This window comes from Oenanthe melanoleuca, chromosome Z (genome assembly GCF_029582105.1).
Source record: "Oenanthe melanoleuca isolate GR-GAL-2019-014 chromosome Z, OMel1.0, whole genome shotgun sequence".
NCBI lineage: Eukaryota > Metazoa > Chordata > Aves > Passeriformes > Muscicapidae > Oenanthe > Oenanthe melanoleuca.
Genome location: NC_079362.1, coordinates 59193518 through 59205125, shown reverse-complemented (window position 1 = coordinate 59205125; position 11608 = coordinate 59193518). Strand labels below are relative to the sequence as shown.

General features: G+C 42.0%; 1 long non-coding RNA gene across 1 annotated transcript; it reads left to right on the top strand.

Annotated features, from left to right (window-relative positions):
- The first annotated feature begins 238 nt into the window (after positions 1 to 238).
- Positions 239 to 6919, top strand: LOC130264884 (uncharacterized). Its single transcript, XR_008842527.1, has 3 exons — positions 239 to 426; positions 4991 to 5143; positions 5438 to 6919. It is a non-coding gene; the product is annotated as an uncharacterized LOC130264884 (long non-coding RNA).
- Positions 6920 to 11608: the final 4689 nt, after the last annotated feature.

Genomic DNA, 11608 nt, shown 5'->3' with positions numbered 1-11608 from the left:
ATGAATGGCATTATTCAATATGTGTAATCCTTCAGAGATTAAGAATAATTAGCTAATAAGATATGCCTTAGTGCATCTGTAACATCTGCAGTTTCCTGGTCACAGAAATGCATTTGTCACAGCAAGTGCGGGGAGGAAACAGGCTACCATTCCCCAGCTGAAAACCTTATGAAAGCAGGGATGTCTCAAAGGAGGCTGGACAGGGAGGGAGACAGCTCTGCACGCTGCTGCTTGCCCCCTTGCACAGAAAAGGCAGAGCTTATTTTCAAAAAATCCCTGGAAACCTGGGACTTTAAAGGACAAAACCAGAAAAAACCCAAATCCAACAAAACCAAATATTTGTGGTTCTTCAAAGGTGCAGGCTCAAAAGAAACCGCTTCAAGAGCAGAGGAGTCTGCTAGGCTCTTTGCTGCTCTCAGCTGCCGTGTAAGTAACTCTCTCCACAATTATCAGCTGAGTCTATTTCACCACAACGGATTTAATTGTGCATTGACGCTGAGACGGAGGGAGGGAGATGACAGGCAGCCTCGAGGAAGAGATTTATCCCGGCCTGTCAGGCAGTTTGATAAGGGATGTGGACTCTGCGATGTCTCACAATGGCTGTTTTATTTGTTTGCTTAATACTGGGCTGTTTCAGAGACGCACACAGCTGAGCTGACGGGAGATGCAAACAGAGCACACTCGTTTGGGAATTACGGGGGTGGTGGTACACAGGAAAATAGCCTCAGTCTTCTTCACAGGAAAGTCAGCTGATAAACTGATCTAAAGACAACGTATCTTCCTTCCTGTAAAATGCAATAACAGGCAGATCTTGTGACCTCGATGACCTTCTGCCGAGTTTACTCCTAACCAGGGAGGGAGCGGGGGAAGCTTTCCTTGGCAGCCGCAGCGCGCAGCTCCTATGTGAATCATGTGGCTGTGCTTAAAGCGAGAGCCAACAATACCAGCATAGTGGGCCACATATCTTTCAAAGCCAGCGAGCTCACAAAGAAGTCCCCTGCTCGCGGAGATAAGCCGCAGCAGCCCTTTCATTAAACATCCGCTGTGTACTTCCCGCCGGGGCCGTGGCTGGCCCGGGGACGGCCGGCTGACCAGAGCCAGCAGACACTCTCAGGGCTCCTCGTTTGTCTATTTAGGACAGATTTTCCCCGCAGCACTCGGCAGACGGCAAAGAGAAACACACCATTTATGTCACCCTATTAAACACACACAGCTTTTGCAGCCCTGCATCGTGCTGCAGCCTTTCTCATCCCTCTCTTGCCTCTGCGCAACAGAGTAAACATCATAAAGAGCATAAAAAAGAATTTTCCTGAATTTTCCCTGACCTTCCCTGGCAACAGAAAGTTTCAGCGGGGTGAGGTTTTTTTCCCCTCGAGAAAACATGCCTCCTGCACTCCTTCCTCCTCAAATAAATTTGGCAAAAACCTAGAGTCTTAAGCTTGAGGGTCATGCTCAGGGGTCCTTCCAGGAAGCTCCATTCAGAAGAGTTAATGCAGCAGCTCGCTTGCCTGCTTTGAATCATACTGTGTCTGCGCTCACTTTTCCTCCCCTCGAATTACGTTTGCTTTGCAGCACCCAGATTGTTACAGCTTGCTCCTGCTGTACAGGTTGACAGCAGTAAGCCAGTGTCAGGCCAGGCTTTCCCCTGCCTAGAACCATAGATGGCTCTTCCCACTTTGCTGCATAGTGTGAAACACTGCTGTCTGCTATGGGTGCTGTACACCCATCCTGTTGCTTTAAAAGCTGCACAGCCTTCTCTAAACTATCCAAGAATGCTTCCACTTAGTCCTTTCAGCATTTGAAGCTGTTAAAGTTTGTGCTGGTACAGAACCAAGAGCCTAGGGCAGGACCTAATTTTATGAGGCTCTAAATGTGGATCCTGATTCAGGAGCTTACAAGCCAGAAAGAGCTAGAGGAGACAAGCAAGTCAGGATTGGGTACAGGCAGGATGCGTGAACTCTAAGTACTGTGCATACATGTCTTCAGTCAGTATAATGTCTTAAGTTGGTATATAATTGCCCTTATTTTTATGATGAGAAAAACCAGGTTCAAACGAAAGTGGCGGAGTTATTTGCCAAGGGAGGCAATGTGTCAGAGGTGCCATTGTGCCTGCACAGTGACTGAAAACAGGATCAGGATTTTTGAAAGCAGGTCTGTGGTTGGATTATTGTCCCAATATATAATAAACAACAACATCTAATGCCAAGTAAGACTGTCTGTGTCTTTGGAGGGAGTTGAGAGCTACTGCCACTGGAAATGGTACTGGGTCCCACTGCCAGGGGATGCCTTTGATGGCAGAGATTTGTGGACCTTAGGCTGAGCTGTGATTTTTAAGCAGATTTGTGTTAAACAGGAAGGCCAGTATTTTTGATTACAGCTAATGACACCTCTTTTTTGGAGGCCCTGTTTGAGGGTGATCTGCTTGAGAAAGAAGTGGGCATATGAGCTGCTTGCTGATGAGCTGATTCCCAACCCTCTGCTTTTCTGCTTCCCTGGGCTGACACTTGGCACCCCATTTGATGCCCATGTAGCGTTGTCCAAGTCAGGTGCATTAAGAGGCAACATTTAAGGCATAATTCTCATCCCCTCCTGCTTCTTCACCTGAGGTACTAGGTGCAATCTGCACTTTATGGCCAGCCAGCAGTCCCTGGCCCACCTGCAAGTGCTGTGCATGACTTGAAAACTGTTCTAGGTCTGGAGTACAGCTTTAAATGGAGAAATACACATATTGCAAATTCAATGAACACTGCTGGTTATCGAGCAGCATGCCTGCAGCAGGGGAAGTTGAGGTTCAAAATTCTATATGCTAAAGCAGGCTCAATAAACAGAAAGAAAAATCTAATGCTAGATGTGTGCTCATTAAGGGAGTTTGCCATTTTCCTCTCTTTCTTTTTGTCCATCTGGAAGGATGAATGTCTCACATGTGGTCTCTTCAGGGCATTTCTCAGGAGGAGGAAGGCACCCCCTCCCCTTCTGCAGTGATTTTAACTCATGCAAACACAGACCCAGCATGACTGATCCCAGGAAGTGTCTGTGTAACCAAAGGGTTATTGGGCAGAGCTCAATGTAGATTTTTTACAGGTCTGAAAGTCACCTGGTCTATCTGATGTGGGTCAAATGGGTGGCAGAGAATGTGCTAACAACCAATCTGTAAAAGTGGCTGCAGGGCTTTGCCTGATCCTGTGCTTTGGTGTTTTGGGTTTGCTAGAACGTAATCTAAATTAATGCATTGCTGATTAAAAAAAAAGTTGCAAAAAATCACCAAACTTTGCTCAAAAATTCAATCCACCTGGTGCAAACGCAATCAGCTCTGAAATAATCCACATTTTCTGACCTTTGAAAACAGAGAATTTATTTTAAGATTACAGTTCTATATAGAGTGAAGAGGTTTTGCTGAATACATGTGAATTTGAGACAGTAATATTATCCATAAGATGCACAAGAAGAACAAGAAAAGACTCAAAAATACTCAATACCCAAAAAAAGGAAAAAGAGATGGAGAAGAGGGAGGCCCTCTCCCCACCTTCTTAATACAGCAGAGTTGTGAAGCCTGAATCTTTAACCTCCATAAAATTTCAATGTGAAAAAACCCCCAATAATTTAAGATAGTTCCATCTTCCTGTTTGTATTCCTAAGCAGTAATAACATTACTAACACGGCCCAAGAACACATGTTTTGAGGGGAAAGCACAAACATATTGGTGGGTAATATTTGTATAGACTTATAATTTATTAGAACAGTGTGCCCCTGTATGGGTGGAAGATAACTCTAACCTGATTCTGGGGCTCCCATTTACTCACCTGGGCCAGGTGCACAGGAATGTTTTATGGAATAATACCTGAAATAAGGAATGTTTTTTCACACTACACACATTTTGTGAGCTGTTTGCTGGCTGGTCAAGGCTGGCTTTTAGGGTGAAATGTCAGTTCATGCAAGCTGCACAACACTACAGTGTAGAGTGGCCACAAACTCTGTACAGGGCTGAGCTGGGCTCTGCCACAGACTGTGTGGTGCAGGGGAGCACATGTCACTTCAGTGCATCTGATAGCCTCAGCTGTAAGGAGAGATGGCACTTCCTCTTCCTGAGTCTTTATTCAGAGTGCATTTGTTCCGTGAGAGGGACTGTGCAGCTGCTTGCTTGTTCTCTGGGGCCCAGCTCTGAGTCTCTACCTCAGCTGTACTGCCTTGAGATGCTACTTTCATGCCAACACTTTGGTGAGAACAGCAGCTCTCCCACCTCAGAAATGGGGTGTGCAGGTATAAGTTCCTCCTTCAGATCTCCTCTGAAAAGGAATGAATTGGAGCAATTGTATCAAGTCCTCCTCCTTCTCTTTCTAACATGTAGCTTCTCTCTCTGCTGTGGATGATTAGACACTCAGATATCTTATACAGCCCTGTATCATAGCACTCATGAGGTCTCTCATCAAGCTAACAAGCAAATTACCCATGACAGTCCTGGCCAAATTCCTGATAAATATTCTGAAACACAATGACACCCTTACTCTTTCTCTCTTGTAAAATCAATCAGACTTACACTTTAAATAGGAAAGTGGCCTAAAAAAGAAATTTTCCCAGACTGTCAGGGTCCTGGGAAGGGGACCTGAGTGGGTTCTTTCTGCTTGTAGTTTATTGTTGAAAGAAAGTGGGTTACACTGGAATAAATCTTCAAATGAGAGAAATATATGTAAATAGTCCATAAATGACTAGCAGTCTCCTTACCCTCCTCAATGTATTTCACATCCTGCATTTTCTTAAGTCAGACCTTTCTGATTTTGCTAAGGTGACAAGTTATTGTTAGAGTGTGTTAGACTCAGTTAGAGAAATATATGAGAAGACTGATATAATTAAGCATCATGCTTTGGGTGGGTCTGGGAAATTGGAAAAAGCTCACAGTTTGCAGAAACCTGTGGTTAACTGGGCCACAGGTTAAAAGGCTGCTAGTAACCCTATAAAAATGGTTTCATTAAACAGTTACCTTTTCATTTTTCAGGGTATTAGCTGGCATGCCATATAAATTGTACCCTGTGCCTCCCTCCAGGACCTGTTTCCAAAAGGTTGCCCCAGTTTTGCAGTATTGCACAGAGCTTCCTCTCCAAAGGTTCATCTACTTCAAGAGCTTTACAAAACTGATAATGTTTTGCAGGTAAATTATATTTCTTTGTTCTGCTATACATGCCTTTTCCAGTGTTTGCTCATTTATCTGTCAATTTGAAAAAAGTTTGTTAGAGGTTTCCCACTCAGTGGTGCAAATAAAATTAGATTTGTCCATAGACGTTAATTGTTTTTTAGTCAGAATTGCCAATGCAAGACATTTGAGGATATTGAGTCCATTATATGTGACTGAAATATAATAAGATCCCCCCACCCACCCATCCCCATCCACACCCTCACCCTCACCCCATGCTTATCCTCACAACACCCTCCTGCTTCTTTTTAGGTGTCTTTTGGATTCTGAAGCTCCTGGGGTCATGTTTTCAAGCCTCTCTTCACAACAATGCAACGCTCTTGCAGAAAAGACAAATGTCACTCTGAGATATATTAGCAGGGATGCTGGCTATAAGGCAATAGAGGTAATTATTCTGCTCTGCTTGGCACTGGTGCAACCTCAGATAAAGTATTGCATCCAGATTTGAGTGCTGCATTTTATGATAACTGCGACAAGATGATAAGGAGTTGAGAAAACATGAACCTCTGAGAAAGGTTAAGAGAACTGGGATTGCTTAGCAGACAGAAGGAACATGTTAACACTTTGCCAACATGTAAAATATATTCAGAAGAAATCAGTTTTACCCTTTCCCATGAAGGGTAAGATGTGAAGCCATAGAATTATAGAGCCATTAACCCAGCTCTGCCAAGTCCACCACCAAAGCATGTGGCAAGTACCAGATCTACATATCTTCTAAATGCCTCCAGGGACTGTGACTCCACCACACTACTGGACAGCCTGGTCCCATATTTGACAAGCCTTTTGATGAAGAGATCTTTCTAAATATCCAATTTAAACCTGGTGCAGCTTGAGGCCATTTCCTCTCTATCTGTTGCCTGGGAAAAGAGGCCAACCCCCACCTGGCCACAATCTTCTTCCAGGCAGTTGTGGAGAGTGATAAGGTCACCCCTGAGCCTCCTTTTCTGCAGGATAAACACCCCCAGCCCCCTCAGCTGCTCCTCACAGCACTGGTGCTCCAGACCCTGCCCCAGCTCCATTGCCCTTCTCTGCACTCACTCCAGCCCCTCAGTGCCTTTCTTGCACTCAGGGCCCAGAGCTGGACACGGCACTCGAGGTGTGGCCTCAGCAGTGCCCAGGACAGGGGGACAATCCCTGCCCTGCTCCTGCTGCCCACACCATTGCTGATCCAGGCCAGGATGCCATTGGCCTTCTTGGCCCCCTGGGCACACCCTGGCTCATGTTCAGCTGCTGGCATCAGCATCTTCCCTCACTGGTTCACACACCAGCTGTGTGAGGAAGTTGTCTTTCACACACTCCAGAAACTTCCTCGGTCGTTTCCTCCCCCCTGTGCTCAATTTCCAGCAGATATGTGCTAAGTTGACCATGTCACAAGAACAAGGGCCAGTGATTGTTAAGACTTCTTGCAGCTCTTTATGGAATATTACATCAGCCTCTCCAAGTAATTGCCTAATTCACCACTCAAATTTAAACTAAATCTTAGGAGAAACAGTCTGATTGCAAATGCAGTATAACACTGAAACCAACTTTTCAGAAGCATGGAGTTCCCCTGCGAAGGAAATTTTTAAGAACACATCAGGCGAACTTCTGGGACACATCATGCAGTTTGTGATGTAATCCTGCTCCCCTGACCTGTGGGAATAATCTGCTGATGTTTCTTCCCATTTCTAGAATGTTGTGGTTCTAAGAGTTGTAGGCAAGAAGCAAGAATAGAAAGAGGAGAAGGAAGAAGAGAGGAGAGGAGAGGAGAGGAGAGGAGAGGAGAGGAGAGGAGAGGAGAGGAGAGGAGAGGAGAGGAGAGGAGAGGAGAGGAGAGGAGAGGAGAGGAGAGGAGAGGAGAGGAGAGGAGAGGAGAGGAGAGGAGAGGAGAGGAGAGGAGAGGAGAGGAGAGGAAAGGAAAGGAAAGGAAAGGAAAGGAAAGGAAAGGAAAGGAAAGGAAAGGAAAGGAAAGGAAAGGAAAGGAAAGGAAAGGAAAGGAAAGGAAAGGAAAGGAAAGGAAAGGAAAGGAAAGGAAAGGAAAGGGAAAAGAAAAGAGAAAAGAAAAGAAAAGAGAAAAGAAAAGAAAAGAAAAGAAAAGAAAAGAAAAGAAAAGAAAAGAAAAGAAAAGAAAAGAAAAGAAAAGAAAAGAAAAGAAAAGAAAAGAAAAGAGAAAAGAGAAAAGAAAAGAAAAGAAAAGAAAAGAAAAGAAAAGAAAAGAGAAAAGAAAAGAAAAGAAAAGAAAAGAAAAGAAAAGAAAAGAAAAGAAAAGAAAAGAAAAGAAAAGGGAAAAGAAAGAAGGACTACAACACAGCTGTTCACCTCCATGCCTTGGCTTTGTGTTTGAATCATGGTAAAATCCCCCAAGTGCACAATACTCTGGATGGCATGTGACCCTTAACTTGGACCTCAAATATAGAAAAGGCTACTGAAAAGGCTAAGAAGCCCTTCTTGAGTTTCTACTGAGTCCCATCATTTGTGACTGATTAAACTCACATATTAGAAATATGTCCAGGCTATCTCTAAAATACTAATTTTGCTCTTTCTAGCAAAAAAAGAAGCTTCCACTACATTGCTTTCTGTGCTTCTCAAAAGACTAATTATCTTAATGGTCAGAAATCTGCATTTTATTCCTGTATATCCAGCTTTATCTGACCTCTACTCAACCTCATTAAGGTTGCTTCTGCCAGCAGATGTTACTCGTATTTAGACACTTAAAGAAGGTCAGGTTACCACATGGTCTGCTGATCAATAAGCTGAATAAAACTTGTGTAACTCTTCTGTCATGATAACACTATTTTCCTATTTCTCTAAAGACTCTTAGTGTTCATATGTAACCACCAAAGTTTGCACACATATGTGCATAAAGCCACAACGACAAAAATGGAGCAAGCAAATAGATTGGTGTGTTATCACATAGGCACTGTATGATCATATATGATCACTATGTTATCACATTGGCACTTATACCTGTATATGCCATGACCACAAACTGAAATGTAAAAGCAAAATACCCAAGTAAGTAGCTTGCTAGTACAATCTTACCAACCACACAAATGGTCTCTTGATGTTTTTCTCTTACACATATACACAAATATATCCATTTTTGTTGGCCACCAGGTTGAAATGGTGCTTTCCTGAAGTCAGACCATTCTGAAGACAAATAAAACATTTTTTTATACCCATAATTAAGTGGTCCAATTTACAGACTTGCTGACTGTTTACTCCTTCAAGTAAAGCAAGAGCAGGTATTTGGGATTGCTGAAAATCAAACGATTCAATTAAGTTTATCTGCTTTGGTTTGAGAGATGAAATTTAAAGACACTGAAGTACTGTTTTATATATCCTTTCAGGACAATGTAACAGTCCTAACCAGTCTGTTTTACTCAGAAGCTGTTTTTCTCTTGCATATTCAGATATCCAAACTAAAAGGTTTCTTTCCTGTCCTTGTCAACAAATGCTAGCCCAGAAGAACCCCTTTAATAAGGATCACAAGGCACTTCAGTGTCTTTGGTGATTAAAACCTTGGACAGAAGGTGAGGTGACTAACTAGGGCTGTTGCTGGGAGTAATTTTCCTGTTGAGCAGTCCACTGTCTAGGAAATTAAATGAAACCACCACAGAATTTTAGGAAGTCTGATAAGGTGCTATTAGACAATCATGCCTTTCAGTATCTAGGATCAGCCTTTGCCAGATTTGAACTAATTATGTAGAGTCAGACTTGGGCAGATACTTTATTTGGAATGGGTTTTGTCACAGTGTGCTTTTTCTACCTGGTTGCTGATTTCTCATCCAAGTTAACTAGTTCTAACTGAATGGCAGAAAATCTGCAAGCATGGTAAATGAAAGGAAAATTTTGCTGGATGTATCATTAATGCAATGCATTTCTTCTCTTTTACTGGATAAATACAACTCTTACAATCAATTTCTACTTCTATAAGCACACTCAGCTGTGTCCTCAGATTTTGCTTTGTTCACATACTCTGTAGATGTAGCCTAGGCATCCTTTGCTCCAGGGAGCTTTTACTAGACTTGATGTATTCACTAGAGTATTTGTATGAGGCAAACACGAGTGAGATGGAGCTGAAGGGAAGAGAATTTACTTCAGAAATGCAAGGAAGGCATCCACCACAGGTGCCTTTCTATCTACTGCTACATGTCATTTCCAAAACTTCTACAAATCCTTCTGCTGAGCCTTCAGTCTCTTCCACAAAACAAAGTTCTTAACTGTTGACTTCACCCCCAGTGCTAGGTCCAAGTATTGAGTATCAGTCATTAAATACTAGTTACACAGAAAATTTGGGCATGTCTCAAACTGTCAAGTCAACTTGTGCAAACTCAATATTTATATTAATTGAGGTGAGAAGTGATTCACAGTCAGACGACTGCTGTTTCCTTTGTTTGGATCTGATTGGCAGCCCTGGATTATGCTGTGCAGTAACTGTCAAGGCGAGACAGGACATGTATCAGCCCTTCATCTTTAAAATGTTTGATGAGAGCTTTCATGCTATAAACCTGTTTCATGCTGCTCTGCAGGATTTTTTTAAATTAAAAAGTGGCATTAAATGAATGTAAAAGCTTTTATTATTTTGAAAAAAAAATTATTACCAATTAATTTAATAGTACTAGTAGATATATGCCTGACACCTACATTTCCTTTTACTTTTGCTGCTTGAACCCAGGGGCAGAGATTCCTTCAATCTCTCTGCAATATATCAAGTACAACTACAATGTCCAAAAAACAAGGATTTCAAACGAAATCAATAACACACTGGAGTCCTGGTTAGTCACGTGCACCATATATTGTAGGCAGAAACAAGTCTAGTTAGGTATGAGTCACAAAATAGAAAGGTTAGTAATTATTTACAGTGTATTCATAGACATTACTATAAAAGGAGAGGGATGGCATGAGGAAAAACTGAGCCTGAAGCCTTTTTTCCATTGACACTCATTTGAATCAGCCTGGAATCAATAGAATTCTGTCCAAAGGACAAGGTGTGCCATGCCAGGTGATAATTATGCCTTGGTGCTGTTCATATTACTTATACCTTTAGGTATGTGTGCCAAGAAACTTCAAATCACAGTACACCTGGTAATCTCTTCATTTACTATAAAACAGCTCAGAAGACGATCACTAACTCTAAAGAGTCGCTGAACATCCATTTCCTGCTTGCTGTTTGGGGGATTATTAATATATTACATCCTTCACAAGTGAAAGAGAACTCTTAATTGTACAGAATAGGAAAGTCAGAGATATAATGATCCAGTAAGAAAAATATCAAGAAGTCAGTGTTTCATGGCTGTCAAATCCCTTACTTCATTAGACTTCTTTCTAAAATTAATTTTGTTTTCCCCTGAGTAACAGGGCTGATATCACACCTAGGCTGGGACCTTCACAACAGATGTCAAGAACAGAAAGAAGACAAGGTTGCAATAAAAGACCACGTTCAGAGAATATAATTATTCAGAAGAAAAAAGGCAAGTTCAAGGGTGTGTTAATGACCTAGGTATCTCACTCAACCACAGGATCAGTGTCTTCCCACTCAGCAAACTTAGCTTGAATTTTACTCCAATGTTTCATGTTATAGATGGCTGCAGGCTGATGCTAGATATTACTCTATCCAAGCTAAGTAGTTCATCCTCTGCCCAAAATCAATCTTCATATTTCTCAGAGGTTTCAAGTATTTCTAGTTTCTGCTTTACATAATTTGGTTTTCGGTACCTGATAAGGTTGTAAAGTAAATAATTGAAACTTAGGAGGTCTAAAGAACTTAGACTCATATAATGTGGCATTTAGTAACAGAGAACAACTTGCTGGGAAAAAAACAGACACAAAGACCAAGGGAAGCAAAGGATGATTCATGCTTTCTCTCAAATATATCACTGGGAATATCACTAGGACCAACCAAAAAAGTCCAACAAATTCCTGATCTCTTTAATAAATTTCTCTCTTACTCTGCAATCAAAAGCATTTACAGAATTAGTGAATACTGTGGATGAGTTGTCCCCAAGAAAACAGATGGATCAGAAAATTGCACCATCCTCTGCTAGTGTGTTCATGGGCATGTTAAGAGTGGGGCTGGTCCAGAAGAGAGAAAATAAAAGCCCTATTTGCTTTTGTTTCTAAGAGAGCTTCCACTCATGTGTGTCATCACTTTTGCACAGGGGCTTTAAGAATTTGTGCCTCGAGGTTAAGGGATGGATATTGTTTCTCAAGCTGTAGATATGGGAGGGGTGGTGCATTTAAGCATATAAGGGTCAGTGCATGCAGTATTGCTGTGCTTTACATCTTATTACTCTTAAAACCATGTGAGTACTCCCCAGGAGTTTTTTCATTCTATTTTGCAGATGCTGTGTTAATAATTCTTGCTTTTTGATTTTCTCTCTCTTTCTGTCCCTTTTTATTTTTTTTTCTTTAGACAAGCGAGAAAGATGGATGCTAACTTGA